The sequence below is a fragment of the Bufo gargarizans genome, chromosome 1 (assembly GCF_014858855.1).
Source record: "Bufo gargarizans isolate SCDJY-AF-19 chromosome 1, ASM1485885v1, whole genome shotgun sequence".
In the NCBI taxonomy this organism is placed as follows: domain Eukaryota; kingdom Metazoa; phylum Chordata; class Amphibia; order Anura; family Bufonidae; genus Bufo; species Bufo gargarizans.
The window spans coordinates 15969590-15993206 of NC_058080.1; positions in this window are offsets into that span (position 1 = coordinate 15969590).

Here is a 23617-nt window from a genome sequence, read left to right on the forward strand (position 1 = left end):
GGCCAAATAATATTTTTGTTGTTGTGGTGAACGATAACAATGAGGAAAACATCTAGTAAGGGACGCGGACATGGTCGTGGTGGTGTTGGTGGACCCTCTGGTGCTGGGAGAGGACGTGGCCGTTCTGCCACATCCACAAGTCCTAGTGTACCAACTACCTCAGGTCCCAGTAGCCGCCAGAATTTACAGCGATATATGGTGGGGCCCAATGCCGTTCTAAGGATGGTAAGGCCTGAGCAGGTACAGGCATTAGTCAATTGGGTGGCCGACAGTGGATCCAGCACGTTCACATTATCTCCCACCCAGTCTTCTGCAGAAAGCGCACAGATGGCGCCTGAAAACCAACCCCATCAGTCTGTCACATCACCCCCATGCATACCAGGGAAACTGTCTCAGCCTCAAGTTATGCAGCAGTCTCTTATGCTGTTTGAAGACTCCGCTGGCAGGGTTTCCCAAAAGCATCCACCTAGCCCTTCCCCAGCGGTGAAAGACATAGAATGCACTAACGCACAACCACTTATGTTTCCTGATGATGAGGACATGGGAATACCACCTCAGCATGTCTCTGATGATGACTAAACACAGGTGCCAACTGCTGCGTCTTTCTGCAGTGTGCAGACTGAACAGGAGGTCAGGGATCAAGACTGGGTGGAAGACGATGCAGGGGACGATGAGGTCCTAGACCCCACATGGAATGAAGGTCGTGCCACTGACTTTCACAGTTCGGAGGAAGAGGCAGTGGTGAGACCGAGCCAACAGCGTAGCAAAAGAGGGAGCAGTGGGCAAAAGCAGAACACCCGCCGCCAAGAGACTCCGCCTGCTACTGACCGCCGCCATCTGGGACCGAGCACCCCAAAGGCAGCTTCAAGGAGTTCCCTGGCATGGCACTTCTTCAAACAATGTGCTGACGACAAGACCCGAGTGGTTTGCACGCTGTGCCATCAGAGCCTGAAGCAAGGCATTAACGTTCTGAACCTGAGCACAACCTGCATGACCAGGCACCTGCATGCAAAGCATGAACTGCAGTGGAGTAAACACTTTAAAACCAAGGAAGTCACTCAGGCTCCCCCTGCTACCTCTTCTGCTGCTGCCGCCTCGGCCTCTTCTGCTGCTGCCGCCTCGGCCTCTTCCTCCGCCTCTGGAGTAACGTTGGCACCTGCCGCACAGCAAACAGGGGATGTACCACCAACACCACCACCACCACCTCCGTCACCAAGCGTCTCAACCATGTCACACGCCAGCGTTCAGCTCTCCATCTCACAAACATTTGAGAGAAAGTGTAAATTCCCACCTAGCCACCCTCGATCCCTGGCCCTGAATGCCAGCATTTCTAAACTACTGGCCTATGAAATGCTGTCATTTAGGCTGGTGGACACAGACAGCTTCAAACAGCTCATGTCGCTTGCTGTCCCACAGTATGTTGTTCCCAGCCGCCACTACTTCTCCAAGAGAGCCGTGCCTTCCCTGCACAACCAAGTATCCGATAAAATCAAGTGTGCACTGCGCAACGCCATCTGTAGCAAGGTCCACCTAACCACAGATACGTGGACCAGTATGCACGGCCAGGGACGCTATATCTCCCTAACTGCACACTGGGTAAATGTAGTGGCAGCTGGGCCCCAGGCGGAGAGCTGTTTGGCGCACGTCCTTCCTCCGCCAAAGATCGCAGGGCAACATTCTTTGCCTCCTGTTGCCACCTCCTCCTTCTCGGCTTCCTCCTCCTCTTCTTCCACCTGCTCATCCAGTCAGCCACACACCTTCACCACCAACTTCAGCACAGCCCGGGGTAAACGTCAGCAGGCCATTCTGAAACTCATATGTTTGGGGGACAGGCCCCACACCGCACAGGAGTTGTGGCGGGGTATAGAACAACAGACCGACGAGTGGTTGCTGCCGGTGAGCCTCAAGCCCGGCCTGGTGGTGTGTGATAATGGGCGAAATCTCGTTGCAGCTCTGGGACTAGCCAATTTGACGCACATCCCTTGCTTGGCGCATGTGCTGAATTTGGTGGTGCAGAAGTTCATTCACAACTACCCCGACATGTCAGAGCTGCTGCATAAAGTGCGGGCCGTCTGTTCGCGCTTCCGGCGTTCACATCCTGCTGCTGCTCGCCTGTCTGCGCTACAGCGTAACTTCGGCCTTCCCGCTCACCGCCTCATATGCGACGTGCCCACCAGGTGGAACTCCACCTTGCACATGCTGGACAGACTGTGCGAGCAGCAGCAGGCCATAGTGGAGTTTCAGCTGCAGCACGCACGGGTCAGTCGCACTACAGAACAGCACCACTTCACCACCAATGACTGGGCCTCCATGCGAGACCTGTGTGCCCTGTTGCGCTGTTTCGAGTACTCCACCAACATGGCCAGTGGCGATGACGCCGTTATCAGCATTACAATACCACTTCTATGTCTCCTTGAGAAAACACTTAGGGCGATGATGCAAGAGGAGGTGGCCCAGGAGGAGGAGGAGGAGGAGGAGGAGGAGGAGGAGGAGGAGGAAGAGGGGTCATTTTTAGCACTTTCAGGCCAGTCTCTTCGAAGTGACTCAGAGGAAGGTTTTTGGCAACAGCAGAGGCCAGGTACAAATGTGGCCAGACAGGGCCCACTACTGGAGGACGAGGAGGATGAGGATGAGGAGGAGGTGGAGGAGGATGAGGATGAAGCATGGTCACAGCGGGGTGGCACCCAACGCAGCTCGGGTCCATCACTGGTGCGTGGCTGGGGGGAAAGGCAGGACGATGACGATACGCCTCCCACAGAGGACAGCTTGTCCTTACCCCTGGGCAGCCTGGCACACATGAGCGACTACATGCTGCAGTGCCTGCGCAACGACAGCAGAGTTGCCCACATTTTAACCTGTGCGGACTACTGGGTTGCCACCCTGCTGGATCCACGCTACAAAGACAATGTGCCCACCTTACTTCCTGCACTGGAGCGTGATAGTAAGATGCGCGAGTACAAGCGCACGTTGGTAGACGCGCTACTGAGAGCATTCCCAAATGTCACAGGGGAACAAGTGGAAGCCCAAGGCCAAGGCAGAGGAGGAGCAAGAGGTCGCCAAGGCAGCTGTGTCAATGCCAGCTCCTTTGAGGGCAGGGTTAGCATGGCAGAGATGTGGAAAACTTTTGTCAACACGCCACAGCTAACTGCACCACCACCTGATACGCAACGTGTTAGCAGGAGGCAACATTTCACTAACATGGTGGAACAGTACATGTGCACACCCCTCCACGTACTGACTGATGGTTCGGCCCCATTCAACTTCTGGGTCTCTAAATTGTCCACGTGGCCAGAGCTAGCCTTTTATGCCTTGGAGGTGCTGGCCTGCCCGGCGGCCAGCGTTTTGTCTGAACGTGTATTCAGCACGGCAGGGGGCGTCATTACAGACAAACGCAGCCGCCTGTCTACAGCCAATGTGGACAAGCTGACGTTCATAAAAATGAACCAGGCATGGATCCCACAGGATCTGTCCGTCCCTTGTCCAGATTAGACATTAACTACCTCCCCTTAACCATATATTATTGGACTCCAGAGCGGTTCCTCATTCAATCCTATTTTTTTTTTCATTTTACCATTATATTGCGAGGCAACCCAAAGTTGAATGAACCTCTCCTCTGTCTGGGTGCCGGGGCCTAAATATATGCCAATGGACTGTTCCAATGTTGGGTGACGTGAAGCCTGATTCTCTGCTATGACATGCAGACTGATTCTCTGCTGACATGAAGCCAGATTGTCTGTTACGGGACCTCTCTCCTCTGCCTGTGTGCTGGGCCTAAATATATGCCAATGGACTGTTGCAGTGGTGGCTGACGTGAAGCCTCATTCTCTGCTATGACATGCAGACTAATTCTCTGCTGACATGAAGACAGATTCTCTGTTACGGGACCTCTCTCCTCTGCCTGTGTGTGTGCTGGGCCTAAATATATGCCAATGGACTGTTGCAGTGGTGGCTGACGTGAAGCCTGATTCTCTGCTATGACATGCAGACTGATTCTCTGCTGACATGAAGCCAGATTCTCTGTTACGGGACCTCTCTCCTCTGCCTGGGTGCTGGGCCTAAATTTATGAAAATGGACTCTTACAGTGGTGGGTGACGTGAAGCCTGATTCTCTGCTATGATATGAAGACTGATTCTCTGCTGACATGAAGCCAGATTGTCTGTTACGGGACCTCTCTCCTCTGCCTGGGTGCTGGGCCTAAATATATGCCAATGGACTGTTGCAGTGGTGGCTGACGTGAAGCCTCATTCTCTGCTATGACATGCAGACTAATTCTCTGCTGACATGAAGCCAGATTGTCTGTTACGGGACCTCTCTCCTCTGCCTGGGTGCTGGGCCTAAATATATGCCAATGGACTGTTGCAGTGGTGGCTGACGTGAAGCCTGATTCTCTGCTATGACATGAAGACTGATTCTCTGCTGACATGAAGCCAGATTGTCTGTTACGGGACCTCTCTCCTCTGCCTGGGTGCTGGGCCTAAATATATGCCAATGGACTGTTGCAGTGGTGGCTGACGTGAAGCCTGATTCTCTGCTATGACATGAAGACTGATTCTCTGCTGACATGAAGCCAGATTCTCTGTTACGGGACCTCCCTCCTCTGCCTGGGTGCTGGGCCTAAATATATGCCAATGGACTGTTGCAGTGGTGGCTGACGTGAAGCCTCATTCTCTGCTATGACATGCAGACTAATTCTCTGCTGACATGAAACCAGATTCTCTGTTACGGGACCTCTCTCCTCTGCCTGGGTTCCGGGGCCTAAATATCTGAGAATGGACTGTTCCAGTGGTGGGTGACGGGAAGCCAGATTCTCTGCTATGGGACCTCTCTCCAATTGATTTTGGTTAATTTTTATTTATTTAATTTTTATTTTAATTCATTTCCCTATCCACATTTGTTTGCAGGGGATTTACCTACATGTTGCTGCCTTTTGCAGCCCTCTAGCCCTTTCCTGGGCTGTTTTACAGCCGTTTTAGTGCAGAAAAGTTCGGGTCCCCATTGACTTCACCAGACGCTTAGCATTAACGTCGGCCGCTGGGACCCACATCCTCTGCTCCGGTCCATAACTCTTCCAGTGCATGAGATACCGGATGGATCTATGGAGAACTCAAGAGTCAATTATCCTGGCGATTTGAAATTCTAAATTACCGTCCACCATCACAGGAGCGGGAGGCAAGGTGGACGGTTCAACAGGTTTAGCATAACTCTTCGACAACGAAAGGCTACCGGGTTAACAATGGCAGTGATCTTATATGGACCAATAAACCTTGGACCCAACTTCCAAGAAGGTATTTTCAACTTAATGTTTCTTATGGACAGCCACACAGAATCACCCACTCTCAGGTCTGGAACATTTATACGTCTCTTGTCAGCCATACGAAACAAAATGACTCCCCTGATCACACTTCCAGCATCTTCCTGTAGTCTTCCCGCAAAGTAATTCCCCCCTTTATTGGTTATTAGTGAAAATACTCTTTTTTTTTTTTTTGCTCTATCATCACCTCCTGTAAATACATCACCTGGACTTCTATGCTCTTCTATATGTCTGGTTCCATCTCTGCTTGCTGGTCCACCAAAGCCATTTGATTCTTCTTTCTCCAAAACCATATAGCCCTTTAGCACCTGGAGTAATGATAGGTTGGGCTGCAGGTTGACTTCTCATACCTAATATGAAGCACAATTACTGCAATAATGAAGGACATTGTCCCATTCTTCCTATCTCTGTAGTGTGGTCATTAATACTTGTAAGCTGTTTTCAAGCAGGACTGTACTTCATTGCCCTCTGAAATTCAGCAATTAAGTTATTCTTCATCATACTGTAGCTACTGATGATGTATCACCATACACATCCTTTAGGACACAGGGTGGCCGAGGGGGGGATTTATCAAAAACTGACTTAGTTGCCCACAGCAACCGATCACATAGATCCTTTTATTTTCTAAAGGAGCTCTGGAAAATGAAATGTTGCTCCCTTTGTCACCATGCTTGAATTCTTCCTGTTGACTAGTGCCATGTGAACACCGAGCATGCACTTTCACTCAATCTGTGAATGTTCCCTACTTACTATTGCAGTGACCCAGTGGTTCACTGATATAGAGAATAAGTTGTATTGTTTGCTCTTTGTATACCCGACAGGTTGTGTATATGGAGAAGATTGAGTTACTTAGCTGGACATAGAGATAGTTGCTCGGTGTGGGAAGGCCCCGCCCCTCTATTTAATAGCTACTAAGAAGTGTGTAGCTGGTGTCTGTGTACATAAGATGCTAGAGAGAAAGAGGAGAAGCAGCAGAAAGGGATATACCATCCATGTGAGCTAAGAGCAGCCAGAAAAGTAATTGTAGTAAATACCAGCCTCTCAGCGGGAAAAAACTTTACCCTAACAGAATGTTTAGCAGCCTTGCAAGGAGAGTGCTGTAAAAATACAAGCCAGTGAAAGTAAAATATATATGTTGGTTGTGGACTTCACTGCATTGTGGTTGAGGTGAGAAGTTTAAGTCTCCCTACCATACTTGAGAGACAAATTGGCCATCTGTTAAAGAACTATACCCCACAACAGTATTACAGAAATATGGACTGAATATATACAGAGAAAGAGATAAATTGAACCCATTGGCCAATATTTGGAAGATTGTGGAGTTTAGCTGGAGAGGAACTCAGAGAGAATCACCTTATTGTCTTTTCCTCCTTATATGCAGCTTTGGCAAAAATGTCTTTACAACCTGTAAATACTGTGCTCACTTTTTCAAGTGCTTATGTGTACCAACCGCGGAGTTCCTTCAGTAAACAACAGTTAACTCCATCAACATCAAGGCACCCCAACCACCATAAGGCAGGAGTCCCTCAGAACCAAGATGGGACTCAAGGGAGAGATAAGGTGCGTCCCTCCCTTGACTGAATAGCACCATACTAAGGACCACCATCGTGAGAGTACTAATATCTAAATAATTGTCACTAGAACCACTTGTGTCTTCTACCTCTTCCCTCCCAGGCTAACTTCACAATTCAAGGGGCCTAGCTGATGCAGTGAACAGTTTCTAGAAACAATGCTTGATTGGCAGGGACAGCTGCAGCAGTCTAAGAGTAGTTAAACATCAAGTGCACTGTAAGTTAGCTGACTCAGATTGACTATGGGTATCAATTTGGAGTTTGTATTGATGTGAAACTGCTCATCATTACTGTCCTCTCCTCCATTTTAGGGCAGGCACACAAATCCGGTGTTCACTCTCTGTTAGCCCCTTCCACACTGACCTTACTCCCTGGACTGAGCAGGACACACTTGGTGGCTGATGCTCTCCACCTTAGGCTACTTTCACACTAGCGTTGTTTGAATCCGGCGTTCAATTCAGTCACCGGTACTGCCCGCCGGATCCGGAAAAACGTGTGAAAACGGATTACATTTGAATCCTGATCAGGATTTTGATCACAATGAAAAAATGCATTGGAAAAAACGGATCCTCCATTTATGGACTTTAACTTTTTTTTTAAATTTTTTGGGTTTAACATGCAAAAGCCGGATCCGGTTTGATGGAACACACGGCGCCGGATCCGGATTTAATGCAAGTCAATGGGAAAAATGCCGGATCCGGCGTTCAGTCAAGTTGTTCAGGATTTTTGGCCGGAGGTAAAAATACAACATGCTACGGTTTTCTGAAAAGCCTAATCAGTCAAAAAGACTGAACTGAAGACATCCTGATGCATCCTGAACGGATTACTCTCTATTCAGAATGCATGGGGATAAAACTGATCAGTTCTTTTCCGGATTTGAGCCCCTAGGACGGAAAAGAAAAACGCTAGTGTGAAAGTACCTTACTCTGCAGACACAATTCTAACATTTTTGGCTCTATACACCACCACAATGGATTTGAAATGAAACAAACAAGATGTGCTTTACCTGCAAATCGTCAGCTTTAATTTGAGGGGATTTACATCTCAATCAGGTGAACGGTGCAGGAATTACAGCAGTTTGCATATGTGCCTCCCACTTGTTAAGCTACCAAAAGTAATGGGACAGAATAATAATCCTAAATCAAACTTTCCCTTTTTAATACTTGGTTGCAAATCCTTTGCAGTCAATTACAGCCTGAAGTCTGGAATGCATAGACATCACCAGACGCTGGGTTCCATCCCTGGTGATGCTCTGCCAGGCCTCTACTACAACTGTCTTCAGTTCCTGCTTGTTCTTGGGGCATTTTCAATTCAGTTTTGTCTTCAGCAAGTGAAATGCAGCTCAATCGGATTCAGGTCCGGTGATTGACTTGGCCATTGCATAACATTCCACTTCTTTCCCTTTAAAAAACTCATTGGTTGCTTTTTGCAGTATGCTTTGGGTCATTGTCCATCTGCACTGTGAATATTCAGTCCATATTTCTGTAATACTGTTGTGGGGTATAGTTCTTTAACAGATGGCCAATCTGTCTCTCAAGGATGCTAGGGAGACTTAAACGTCTCACCTCAACCACAATGCAGTGAAGTCCACAACCAACATATATATGTGCCTGACTGTATGAGTACTGCAGCATTTTTAGATCTTGATTTTGTATTTTTTATTCCAAAATCATTGATTTTTTATTTTTTTTTAAAGATTGTGGCAATGTCCAAATACTTCCGGAACCGACTGTATATCCACAAACAAAAATATAGATTTATAATATGAAATATTACACACATAATACCAGCATATTAATAAGATATATCTCAAAAATATATATCCTTAAAGGCTATGTACACCTTTGGGGGCAATTTTTTTTTATTATAGCATTTTACTTATTTTGAGGTAAAAAAAAAAATTTTAATTGCTCTTTTTTAAAAATATGGAATCCTTTTTTCCTGTACATAGCTTAGATGCTGTAGTAGCTGCCTGTGGATTGTCTGTCTTTTCCATCAGTTGGGGAGCTGACTGGCTCCTTAGCTCAGATCTTATCTTACTAATAAAAATGTGGCTTAAAGGGTTTCTGCCACCAGATTTAACCCTATTAGGCTAGCTGACATTAGCAATGTGCTAATATCAGCTAAACCTAACTAGCCTATTGCTACTTTTATCTATGCCCCCATTACGCCAGAAATCTAACTTTTATCATATGCTAATTAGCCTCTAGGAGCAGAGGAGGTGTTGTTCCGGCTCCTAGACGCTACGTTCTCCCACCTTTATCGCCTCCCTCCAAGTCCTGATTGACAGGTCCAGGCATCTGTCTGAGAGAGAGAGATAAGGAGCCGGTCAGCACATTGCTAATGTCAGCTAGATTAATAGGGTTAAATCTGGTGACAGAATCCCTTTAAGTAAGTTTTTATGAGCTCTTAGTAATTTAGAGATTGTCACATAACTAGAAAAACTGATAAACCTCTTTGACAGACTGGCTCAATATTTTTAATAAAGGCCAATTGAAAATATGATTTTTATCCAAAAATGATAAAAATGCAATCATAAAGAAAAATTGCTTCCGAAGGTGTCCATAGCCTTTAAGTGACCCTGTCTTTGCAGTAGTAAGATGGCTCACCTGTGAGTATCCAAAAATACTTAATATTTTTGCTAAGCTTAAAGATATGTCCTGATTCATATCTCCAATAACCCCAACCAATTTTCCAAACTTCTCACAGAAGTAATTAGGAATAAGATCCCCAGGACCAGATACGAGCTGTAGAACACTATCTAGAGCATTATTTACATTGCTACATGAGTCATACACATGGTATCCCAGAGTCATATTTGGTAAAATATCAGGATTCTTGTTAATTTCATCAATAGCAAAAATAAAAGCCATGAGATATCTGTAGAACCGAGGTATAGGCCTGGAAAAAAATTAAAATAGGCTTTAATACCAACATTATCCTTGTCCTGTCTTGCTGTGTCACTTGAAATGTTACGGTGTCGGCTGTCATGCTAAAAAAATATTGCCTAGCCATCCTTTTCTTCTTTATGTATATATACTCCAGGAGAACCTGAGAGCTAATGACAATTGTAGTTTGGTGGAGGAGTAACCTGTGATACAGAGAACTGAATGGTGGTGCATAAAAGAGATAAAAAAAAAAAAGGAAACTAAAAAAATGCCATGAAAATGCATGCAACAATTAAGCCATATTCATATAAAACTGAAAAAAAAAAAAAAAAAAAAACATTTTACTCATTATATGTCAGTATTCTATCTCTGCAATGTTAAAAAGGTTGTCTGCTTTTACGCGGCCTTTTTTTAAAACAACTGATCTACCGATCTGATCTGATATTGATGACCGATCCTGAGGATAGGTCATCAATATTTAAAAAGTGGACAACCCCTTTAAGGCTCTCTAGTATATAGGCACACAGCCTCCATATACAGTATTGCTATGTAGGCTCTATCTAGTGCTATACAAATGTATTCTGCCCTATATATAATGTGTCAGGGGGAGAACGCTGCCATACATATGACATCTGATGAGGCATTTTGTATGGAGGTACAACAAATGCCTAATGCGCTGCTGTCTGCATGACCCCTAAGCCTAATGTGAGGATGACACTTTTGTTTCTTTAAGACAAAGATTAGATTGACAAATGAGGCCAATGTGACTTGGTTTGTGTCATTATCTTAGCCTGCACCATGAAATAGCTAAAAGTAACAGAAGCCAAAAGTCACATAAATCACTTACATGTCACAGGTAGGGATGAGCGAACTCGAACTGTATAGTTCGGGTTCGTACCGAATTTTGGGGTGTCCGTGACACGGACCCGAACCCGGACATTTTCGTAAAAGTCCGGGTTCGGGTTCGGTGTTCGTCGCTTTCTTCGCGCTTTTGTGACGCTTTCTTGGCGCTTTTTGAAAGGCTGCAAAGCAGCCAATCAACAAGCGTCATACTACTTGCCCCAAGAGGCCATCACAGCCATGCCTACTATTGGCATGGCTGTGATTGGCCAGAGCACCATGTGACCCAGCCTCTATTTAAGCTGGAGTCACATAGCGCCGCCCGTCACTCTGCTCTGATTAGCGTAGGGAGAGGTTGCGGCTGCGACAGTAGGGCGAGATTAGGCAGATTAACTCCTCCAAAGGACTTGATTAACTGATCGATCTGCAGCTGTGGACCATTGAGCTGCTGATCCTCAATTGCTCACTGTTTTTAGGCTGCACAGACCGTTTGTCAGTCTCATTTTTCTGGGGTGATCGGCGGCCATTTTGTGTCTTGTGGTGCGCCAGCACAAGCTGCGACCAAGTGCATTTAACCCTCAATGGTGTGGTTGTTTTTTGGCTAAAGCCTACATCAGGGTGAAGCTGTCACACCAAGTGCATTTAACCAGCAATAGTCTGTTCATTTTTTGGCCATATACAAAATCAGGGGCAAGCTGCGCCTGTCACCAAGTGCATTTAACCCTCAATGGTGTGGTTGTTTTTTGGCTAAAGCCTACATCAGGGTGAAGCTGTCACACCAAGTGCATTTAACCAGCAATAGTCTGTTCATTTTTTGGCCATATACAAAATCAGGGGCAAGCTGCGCCTGTCACCAAGTGCATTTAACCCTCAATGGTGTGGTTGTTTTTTGGCTAAAGCCTACATCAGGGTGAAGCTGTCACACCAAGTGCATTTAACCAGCAATAGTCTGTTCATTTTTTGGCCATATACAAAATCAGGGGCAAGCTGCGCCTGTCACCAAGTGCATTTAACCCTCAATGGTGTGGTTGTTTTTTGGCTAAAGCCTACATCAGGGTGAAGCTGTCACACCAAGTGCATTTAACCAGCAATAGTCTGTTCATTTTTTGGCCATATCCCAGTCTAATTCTGTCACTAAATCCATACCGGTCACCCAGCGCCTAAATACTAGGCCTCAAATTTATATCCAGCTAAATCTGTCCCTAGTGCTGTAGCTGGGCGAGTTATTTAGTGTCCGTTCAAGCACATTTCTTGTTCTGGGTTGAAATACAATTCCCAATTTAGCAATTTCATAATTTAGTGGTTCCTGCTATATCAGAGCTATTTGAAATCTATCCCAAAAAGGGTATATAATATTGAAGGTGCACATAGGGTCATTCAGAATAACTTCACACACACCCGCTACTGTGTATTTCCAAGTCTAATTCTGTCACTAAACCCATACCTGTCACCCAGCGCCTAAATACTAGGCCTCAAATTTAAATCCCTCTAAATCTCTCGTTACCGTTGTCCTGTTGTAGCTGGGAAAGTTATTTAGTGCCCGTCAAAGCACATTTTTTGTTCTGGGTTGAAGTACAATTCCCAATTTAGCAATTTCATAATTTAGTGGTTCCTGCTATATCAGAGCTATTTGAAATCTATCCCAAAAAGGGTATATAATATTGAAGGTGCACATAGGGTCATTCAGAATAACTTCACACACACCCGCTACTGTGTATTTCCAAGTCTAATTCTGTCACTAAACCCATACCTGTCACCCAGCGCCTAAATACTAGGCCTCAAATTTAAATCCCTCTAAATCTCTCGTTACCGTTGTCCTGTTGTAGCTGGGAAAGTTATTTAGTGCCCGTCAAAGCACATTTTTTGTTCTGGGTTGAAGTACAATTCCCAATTTAGCAATTTCATAATTTAGTGGTTCCTGCTATATCAGAGCTATTTGAAATCTATCCCAAAAAGGGTATATAATATTGAAGGTGCACATAGGGTCATTCAGAATAACTTCACACACACCCGCTACTGTGTATTTCCAAGTCTAATTCTGTCACTAAATCCATACCGGTGACCCAGCGCCTAAATACTAGGCCTCAAATTTAATTCCCTCTAAATCTCTCGTTACCCACCGCTGTACTGTTGTTGCTGGGCAAGATATTTAGTGTCCGTCAAAGCACATTTTTTGTTCTGGGTTGAAGTACAATTCCCAATTTAGCAATTTCATAATTTAGTGGTTTCTGCTATATCAGAGCTATTTGAAATCTATCCCTAAAAGGGTATATAATATTGAAGGTGCACATAGGGTCATTCAGAATAACTTCACACACACCCGCTACTGTGTATTTCCAAGTCTAATTCTGTCACTAAACCCATACCTGTCACCCAGCGCCTAAATACTAGGCCTCAAATTTAAATCCCTCTAAATCTCTCGTTACCGTTGTCCTGTTGTAGCTGGGAAAGTTATTTAGTGCCCGTCAAAGCACATTTTTTGTTCTGGGTTGAAGTACAATTCCCAATTTAGCAATTTCATAATTTAGTGGTTTCTGCTATATCAGAGCTATTTGAAATCTATCCCTAAAAGGGTATATAATATTGAAGGTGCACATAGGGTCATTCAGAATAACTTCACACACACCCGCTACTGTGTATTTCCAAGTCTAATTCTGTCACTAAACCCATACCTGTCACCCAGCGCCTAAATACTAGGCCTCAAATTTAAATCCCTCTAAATCTCTCGTTACCGTTGTCCTGTTGTAGCTGGGAAAGTTATTTAGTGCCCGTCAAAGCACATTTTTTGTTCTGGGTTGAAGTACAATTCCCAATTTAGCAATTTCATAATTTAGTGGTTTCCTGCTATATCAGAGCTATTTGAAATCTATCCCAAAAAGGGTATATAATATTGAAGGTGCACATAGGGTCATTCAGAATAACTTCACACACACCCGCTACTGTGTATTTCCAAGTCTAATTCTGTCACTAAACCCATACCTGTCACCCAGCGCCTAAATACTAGGCCTCAAATTTAAATCCCTCTAAATCTCTCGTTACCGTTGTCCTGTTGTAGCTGGGAAAGTTATTTAGTGCCCGTCAAAGCACATTTTTTGTTCTGGGTTGAAGTACAATTCCCAATTTAGCAATTTCATAATTTAGTGGTTCCTGCTATATCAGAGCTATTTGAAATCTATCCCAAAAAGGGTATATAATATTGAAGGTGCACATAGGGTCATTCAGAATAACTTCACACACACCCGCTACTGTGTATTTCCAAGTCTAATTCTGTCACTAAATCCATACCGGTGACCCAGCGCCTAAATACTAGGCCTCAAATTTAATTCCCTCTAAATCTCTCGTTACCCACCGCTGTACTGTTGTTGCTGGGCAAGATATTTAGTGTCCGTCAAAGCACATTTTTTGTTCTGGGTTGAAGTACAATTCCCAATTTAGCAATTTCATAATTTAGTGGTTTCTGCTATATCAGAGCTATTTGAAATCTATCCCTAAAAGGGTATATAATATTGAAGGTGCACATAGGGTCATTCAGAATAACTTCACACACACCCGCTACTGTGTATTTCCAAGTCTAATTCTGTCACTAAACCCATACCTGTCACCCAGCGCCTAAATACTAGGCCTCAAATTTAAATCCCTCTAAATCTCTCGTTACCCGTTGTCCTGTTGTAGCTGGGAAAGTTATTTAGTGCCCGTCAAAGCACATTTTTTGTTCTGGGTTGAAGTACAATTCCCAATTTAGCAATTTCATAATTTAGTGGTTTCTGCTATATCAGAGCTATTTGAAATCTATCCCTAAAAGGGTATATAATATTGAAGGTGCACATAGGGTCATTCAGAATAACTTCACACACACCCGCTACTGTGTATTTCCAAGTCTAATTCTGTCACTAAACCCATACCTGTCACCCAGCGCCTAAATACTAGGCCTCAAATTTAAATCCCTCTAAATCTCTCGTTACCGTTGTCCTGTTGTAGCTGGGAAAGTTATTTAGTGCCCGTCAAAGCACATTTTTTGTTCTGGGTTGAAGTACAATTCCCAATTTAGCAATTTCATAATTTAGTGGTTCCTGCTATATCAGAGCTATTTGAAATCTATCCCTAAAAGGGTATATAATATTGAAGGTGCACATAGGGTCATTCAGAATAACTTCACACACACCCGCTACTGTGTATTTCCAAGTCTAATTCTGTCACTAAATCCATACCGGTGACCCAGCGCCTAAATACTAGGCCTCAAATTTAATTCCCTCTAAATCTCTCGTTACCCACCGCTGTACTGTTGTTGCTGGGCAAGATATTTAGTGTCCGTCAAAGCACATTTTTTGTTCTGGGTTGAAGTACAATTCCCAATTTAGCAATTTCATAATTTAGTGGTTTCTGCTATATCAGAGCTATTTGAAATCTATCCCTAAAAGGGTATATAATATTGAAGGTGCACATAGGGTCATTCAGAATAACTTCACACACACCCGCTACTGTGTATTTCCAAGTCTAATTCTGTCACTAAACCCATACCTGTCACCCAGCGCCTAAATACTAGGCCTCAAATTTAAATCCCTCTAAATCTCTCGTTACCGTTGTCCTGTTGTAGCTGGGAAAGTTATTTAGTGCCCGTCAAAGCACATTTTTTGTTCTGGGTTGAAGTACAATTCCCAATTTAGCAATTTCATAATTTAGTGGTTTCTGCTATATCAGAGCTATTTGAAATCTATCCCTAAAAGGGTATATAATATTGAAGGTGCACATAGGGTCATTCAGAATAACTTCACACACACCCGCTACTGTGTATTTCCAAGTCTAATTCTGTCACTAAACCCATACCTGTCACCCAGCGCCTAAATACTAGGCCTCAAATTTAAATCCCTCTAAATCTCTCGTTACCGTTGTCCTGTTGTAGCTGGGAAAGTTATTTAGTGCCCGTCAAAGCACATTTTTTGTTCTGGGTTGAAGTACAATTCCCAATTTAGCAATTTCATAATTTAGTGGTTTCTGCTATATCAGAGCTATTTGAAATCTATCCCTAAAAGGGTATATAATATTGAAGGTGCACATAGGGTCATTCAGAATAACTTCACACACACCCGCTACTGTGTATTTCCAAGTCTAATTCTGTCACTAAACCCATACCTGTCACCCAGCGCCTAAATACTAGGCCTCAAATTTAAATCCCTCTAAATCTCTCGTTACCGTTGTCCTGTTGTAGCTGGGAAAGTTATTTAGTGCCCGTCAAAGCACATTTTTTGTTCTGGGTTGAAGTACAATTCCCAATTTAGCAATTTCATAATTTAGTGGTTTCTGCTATATCAGAGCTATTTGAAATCTATCCCTAAAAGGGTATATAATATTGAAGGTGCACATAGGGTCATTCAGAATAACTTCACACACACCGCTACTGTGTATTTCCAAGTCTAATTCTGTCACTAAATCCATACCGGTCACCCAGCGCCTAAATACTAGGCCTCAAATTTAAATCCCTCTAAATCTCTCGTTACCACCGCTGTACTGTTGTTGCTGGGCAAGATATTTAGTGTCCGTCAAAGCACATTTTTTGTTCTGGGTTGAAGTACAATTCCCAATTTAGCAATTTCATAATTTAGTGGTTTCTGCTATATCAGAGCTATTTGAAATCTATCCCTAAAAGGGTATATAATATTGAAGGTGCACATAGGGTCATTCAGAATAACTTCACACACACCCGCTACTGTGTATTTCCAAGTCTAATTCTGTCACTAAACCCATACCTGTCACCCAGCGCCTAAATACTAGGCCTCAAATTTAAATCCCTCTAAATCTCTCGTTACCCGCTTGTCCTGTTGTAGCTGGGCAAGTTATTTAGTGTCCGTCAAAGCACATTTTTTGTTCTGGGTTGAAGTACAATTCCCAATTTAGCAATTTCATAATTTAGTGGTTTCTGCTATATCAGAGCTATTTGAAATCTATCCCTAAAAGGGTATATAATATTCAAGGTGCACATTGGGTCATTCAGAATAACTTCACACACACGCTTCTGTGCATTTCCAAGTCTAATTCTGTCACTAAATCCATACCGGTCACCCAGCGCCTAAATACTAGGCCTCAAATTTATATCCCGCTGAATTTGAATACAATACATTGGGCCAAATAATATATTTGTTGTTGTGGTGAACCATAACAATGAGAAAAACATCTAGTAAGGGACGCGGACGTGGACATGGTCGTGGTGGTGTTAGTGGACCCTCTGGTGCTGGGAGAGGACGTGGCCGTTCTGCCACATCCACACGTCCTAGTGTACCAACTACCTCAGGTCCCAGTAGCCGCCAGAATTTACAGCGATATATGGTGGGGCCCAATGCCGTTCTAAGGATGGTAAGGCCTGAGCAGGTACAGGCATTAGTCAATTGGGTGGCCGACAGTGGATCCAGCACGTTCACATTATCTCCCACCCAGTCTTCTGCAGAAAGCGCACAGATGGCGCCTGAAAACCAACCCCATCAGTCTGTCACATCACCCCCATGCATACCAGGGAAACTGTCTCAGCCTCAAGTTATGCAGCAGTCTCTTATGCTGTTTGAAGACTCCGCTGGCAGGGTTTCCCAAGGGCATCCACCTAGCCCTTCCCCAGCGGTGAAAGACATAGAATGCACTGACGCACAACCACTTATGTTTCCTGATGATGAGGACATGGGAATACCACCTCAGCATGTCTCTGATGATGACGAAACACAGGTGCCAACTGCTGCGTCTTTCTGCAGTGTGCAGACTGAACAGGAGGTCAGGGATCAAGACTGGGTGGAAGACGATGCAGGGGACGATGAGGTCCTAGACCCCACATGGAATGAAGGTCGTGCCACTGACTTTCACAGTTCGGAGGAAGAGGCAGTGGTGAGACCGAGCCAACAGCGTAGCAAAAGAGGGAGCAGTGGGCAAAAGCAGAACACCCGCCGCCAAGAGACTCCGCCTGCTACTGACCGCCGCCATCTGGGACCGAGCACCCCAAAGGCAGCTTCAAGGAGTTCCCTGGCATGGCACTTCTTCAAACAATGTGCTGACGACAAGACCCGAGTGGTTTGCACGCTGTGCCATCAGAGCCTGAAGCGAGGCATTAACGTTCTGAACCTGAGCACAACCTGCATGACCAGGCACCTGCATGCAAAGCATGAACTGCAGTGGAGTAAACACCTTAAAACCAAGGAAGTCACTCAGGCTCCCCCTGCTACCTCTTCTGCTGCTGCCGCCTCGGCCTATTCTGCTGCTGCCGCCTCGGCCTCTTCCTCCGCCTCTGGAGGAACGTTGGCACCTGCCGCCCAGCAAACAGGGGATGTACCACCAACACCACCACCACCACCTCCGTCACCAAGCGTCTCAACCATGTCACACGCCAGCGTTCAGCTCTCCATCTCACAAACATTTGATAGAAAGCGTAAATTCCCACCTAGCCACCCTCGATCCCTGGCCCTGAATGCCAGCATTTCTAAACTACTGGCCTATGAAATGCTGTCATTTAGGCTGGTGGACACAGACAGCTTCAAACAGCTCATGTCGCTTGCTGTCCCACAGTATGTTGTTCCCAGCCGGCACTACTTCTCCAAGAGAGCCGTGCCTTCCCTGCACAACCAAGTATCCGATAAAATCAAGTGTGCACTGCGCAACGCCATCTGTAGCAAGGTCCACCTAACCACAGATACGTGGACCAGTAAGCACGGCCAGGGACGCTATATCTCCCTAACTGCACACTGGGTAAATGTAGTGGCAGCTGGGCCCCAGGCGGAGAGCTGTTTGGCGCACGTCCTGCCGCCGCCAAGGATCGCAGGGCAACATTCTTTGCCTCCTGTTGCCACCTCCTCCTTCTCGGCTTCCTCCTCCTCTTCTTCCACCTGCTCATCCAGTCAGCCACACACCTTCACCACCAACTTCAGCACAGCCCGGGGTAAACGTCAGCAGGCCATTCTGAAACTCATATGTTTGGGGGACAGGCCCCACACCGCACAGGAGTTGTGGCGGGGTATTGAACAACAGACCGACGAGTGGTTGCTGCCGGTGAGCCTCAAGCCCGGCCTGGTGGTGTGTGATAATGGGCGAAATCTCGTTGCAGCTCTGGGACTAGCCAATTTGACGCACATCCCTTGCTTGGCGCATGTGCTGAATTTGGTGGTGCAGAAGTTCATTCACAACTACCCCGACATGTCAGAGCTGCTGCATAAAGTGCGGGCCGTCTGTTCGCGCTTCCGGCGTTCACATCCTGCCGCTGCTCGCCTGTCTGCGCTACAGCGTAACTTCGGCCTTCCCGCTCACCGCCTCATATGCGACGTGCCCACCAGGTGGAACTCCACCTTGCACATGCTGGACAGACTGTGCGAGCAGCAGCAGGCCATAGTGGAGTTTCAGCTGCAGCACGCACGGGTCAGTCGCACTACAGAACAGCACCACTTCACCACCAATGACTGGGCCTCCATGCGAGACCTGTGTGCCCTGTTGCGCTGTTTCGAGTACTCCACCAACATGGCCAGTGGCGATGACACCGTTATCAGCGTTACAATACCACTTCTATGTCTCCTTGAGAAAACACTTAGGGCGATGATGGAACAGGAGGTGGCCCAGGAGGAGGAGGAGGAGGATGAGGAAGAGGGGTCATTTTTAGCACTTTCAGGCCAGTCTCTTCGAAGTGACTCAGAGGGAGGTTTTTTGCAACAGCAGAGGCCAGGTACAAATGTGGCCAGCCAGGGCCCACTACTGGAGGACGAGGAGGACGAGGATGAGGAGGAGGTGGAGGAGGATGAGGATGAAGCATGGTCACAGCGGGGTGGCACCCAACGCAGCTCGGGTCCATCACTGGTGCGTGGCTGGGGGGAAAGGCAGGACGATGACGATACGCCTCCCACAGAGGACAGCTTGTCCTTATCCCTGGGCAGCCTGGCACACATGAGCGACTACATGCTGCAGTGCCTGCGCAACGACAGCAGAGTTGCCCACATTTTAACCTGTGCGGACTACTGGGTTGCCACCCTGCTGGATCCACGCTACAAAGACAATGTGCCCACCTTACTTCCTGCACTGGAGCGTGATAGGAAGATGCGCGAGTACAAGCGCACGTTGGTAGACGCGCTACTGAGAGCATTCCCAAATGTCACAGGGGAACAAGTGGAAGCCCAAGGCCAAGGCAGAGGAGGAGCAAGAGGTCGCCAAGGCAGCTGTGTCACGGCCAGCTCCTCTGAGGGCAGGGTTAGCATGGCAGAGATGTGGAAAACTTTTGTCAACACGCCACAGCTAACTGCACCACCACCTGATACGCAACGTGTTAGCAGGAGGCAACATTTCACTAACATGGTGGAACAGTACGTGTGCACACCCCTCCACGTACTGACTGATGGTTCGGCCCCATTCAACTTCTGGGTCTCTAAATTGTCCACGTGGCCAGAGCTAGCCTTTTATGCCTTGGAGGTGCTGGCCTGCCCGGCAGCCAGCGTTTTGTCTGAACGTGTATTCAGCACGGCAGGGGGCGTCATTACAGACAAACGCAGCCGCCTGTCTACAGCCAATGTGGACAAGCTGACGTTCATAAAAATGAACCAGGCATGGATCCCACAGGACCTGTCCGTCCCTTGTCCAGATTAGACATTAACTACCTCCCCATAACCATATATTATTGGACTCCAGGGCACTTCCTCATTCAATCCTATTTTTATTTTCATTTTACCATTATATTGCGATGCTACCCAAAGTTGAATGAACCTCTCCTCTGCCTGTGTGCTAGGCCTAAATATATGCCAATGGACTGTTGCAGTGGTGGCTGACATGAAGCCTGATTCTCTGCTATGACATGCAGACTAATTCTCTGCTGACATGAAGCCAGATTGTCTGTTACGGGACCTTCTCCTCTGCCTGGGTTCTGGGCCTAAATTTATGAAAATTGACTCTTACAGTGGTGGGTGACGTGAAGCCTGATTCTCTGCTATGATATGAAGACTGATTCTCTGCTGTCATGAAGCCAGATTGTCTGTTACGGGACCTCTCTGCTCTGCCTGTGTGCTAGGCCTAAATATATGCCAATGGACTGTTGCAGTGGTGGGTGACGTGAAGCCTGATTCTCTGCTATGATATGAAGACTGATTCTCTGCTGACATGAAGCCAGATTGTCTGTTACGGGACCTCCCTCCTCTGCCTGGGTGCTGGGCCTAAATATATGCCAATGGACTGTTGCAGTGGTGGCTGACGTGAAGCCTCATTCTCTGCTATGACATGCAGACTAATTCTCTGCTGACATGAAGACAGATTCTCTGTTACGGGACCTCCCTCCTCTGCCTGGGTGCTGGGCCTAAATATATGCCAATGGACTGTTGCAGTGGTGGCTGACGTGAAGCCTCATTCTCTGCTATGACATGCAGACTAATTCTCTGCTGACATGAAGACAGATTCTCTGTTACGGGACCTCCCTCCTCTGCCTGGGTGCTGGGCCTAAATATATGCCAATGGACTGTTGCAGTGGTGGCTGACGTGAAGCCTCATTCTCTGCTATGACATGCAGACTGATTCTCTGCTGTCATGAAGCCAGATTGTCTGTTACGGGACCTCTCTGCTCTGCCTGTGTGCTAGGCCTAAATATATGCCAATGGACTGTTGCAGTGGTGGGTGACGTGAAGCCTGATTCTCTGCTATGATATGAAGACTGATTCTCTGCTGACATGAAGCCAGATTGTCTGTTACGGGACCTTTCTCCTCTGCCTGGGTTCTGGGCCTAAATTTATGAAAATTGACTCTTACAGTGGTGGGTGACGTGAAGCCTGATTCTCTGCTATGATATGAAGACTGATTCTCTGCTGACATGAAGCCAGATTGTCTGTTACGGGACCTTTCTCCTCTGCCTGGGTTCTGGGCCTAAATTTATGAAAATTGACTCTTACAGTGGTGGGTGACGTGAAGCCTGATTCTCTGCTATGATATGAAGACTGATTCTCTGCTGACATGAAGCCAGATTGTCTGTTACGGGACCTTTCTCCTCTGCCTGGGTTCTGGGCCTAAATTTATGAAAATTGACTCTTACAGTGGTGGGTGACGTGAAGCCTGATTCTCTGCTATGATATGAAGACTGATTCTCTGCTGACATGAAGCCAGATTCTCTGTTACGGGACCTCCCTCCTCTGCCTGGGTGCTGGGCCTAAATATATGCCAATGGACTGTTGCAGTGGTGGCTGACGTGAAGCCTCATTCTCTGCTATGACATGCAGACTAATTCTCTGCTGACATGAAGACAGATTCTCTGTTACGGGACCTCCCTCCTCTGCCTGGGTGCTGGGCCTAAATATATGCCAATGGACTGTTGCAGTGGTGGCTGACGTGAAGCCTCATTCTCTGCTATGACATGCAGACTAATTCTCTGCTGACATGAAGACAGATTCTCTGTTACGGGACCTCCCTCCTCTGCCTGGGTGCTGGGCCTAAATATATGCCAATGGACTGTTGCAGTGGTGGCTGACGTGAAGCCTCATTCTCTGCTATGACATGCAGACTGATTCTCTGCTGTCATGAAGCCAGATTGTCTGTTACGGGACCTCTCTGCTCTGCCTGTGTGCTAGGCCTAAATATATGCCAATGGACTGTTGCAGTGGTGGGTGACGTGAAGCCTGATTCTCTGCTATGATATGAAGACTGATTCTCTGCTGACATGAAGCCAGATTGTCTGTTACGGGACCTTTCTCCTCTGCCTGGGTTCTGGGCCTAAATTTATGAAAATTGACTCTTACAGTGGTGGGTGACGTGAAGCCTGATTCTCTGCTATGATATGAAGACTGATTCTCTGCTGACATGAAGCCAGATTGTCTGTTACGGGACCTTTCTCCTCTGCCTGGGTTCTGGGCCTAAATTTATGAAAATTGACTCTTACAGTGGTGGGTGACGTGAAGCCTGATTCTCTGCTATGATATGAAGACTGATTCTCTGCTGACATGAAGCCAGATTGTCTGTTACGGGACCTCTCTCCTCTGCCTGGGTGCTGGGCCTAAATTTATGACAATGGACTGTTACAGTGGTGGCTGACGTGAAGCCTGATTCTCTGCTATGACATGCAGACTGATTCTCTGCTGACATGAAGCCAGATTCTCTGTTACGGGACCTCCCTCCTCTGCCTGGGTGCTGGGCCTAAATATATGCCAATGGACTGTTGCAGTGGTGGCTGACGTGAAGCCTCATTCTCTGCTATGACATGCAGACTAATTCTCTGCTGACATGAAGCCAGATTCTCTGTTACGGGACCTCTCTCCTCTGCCTGGGTGCTGGGCCTAAATATATGCCAATGGACTGTTGCAGTGGTGGCTGACGTGAAGCCTCATTCTCTGCTATGACATGCAGACTGATTCTCTGCTGACATGAAGCCAGATTGTCTGTTACGGGACCTCTCTCCTCTGCCTGTGTGCTAGGCCTAAATATATGCCAATGGACTGTTGCAGTGGTGGGCTGACGTGAAGCCTCATTCTCTGCTATGACATGCAGACTGATTCTCTGCTGACATGAAGCCAGATTGTCTGTTACGGGACCTCTCTCCTCTGCCTGGTGTGCTGGGCCTAAATATATGACAATGGACTGTTACAGTGGTGGGCTGACGTGAAGCCTGATTCTCTGCTATGACATGCAGACTGATTCTCTGCTGACATGAAGCCAGATTGTCTGTTACGGGACCTCTCTCCTCTGCCTGGGTGCTGGGCCTAAATTTATGCAAATGGACTCTTGCAGTGGTGGGTGACGTGAAGCCTCGATTCTCTGCTATGACATGCAGACTGATTCTCTGCTGACATGAAGCCAGATTGTCTGTTACGGGACCTCTCTCCTCTGCCTGGGTTGCTGGGCCTAAATATATGCCAATGGACTGTTGCAGTGGTGGGTGACGTGAAGCCTGATTCTCTGCTATGACTATGCAGACTGATTCTCTGCTGACATGAAGCCAGATTCTCTGTTACGGGACCTCTCTCCTCTGCCTGGGTGCTGGGCCTAAATATATGCCAATGGACTGTTGCAGTGGTGGCTGACGTGAAGC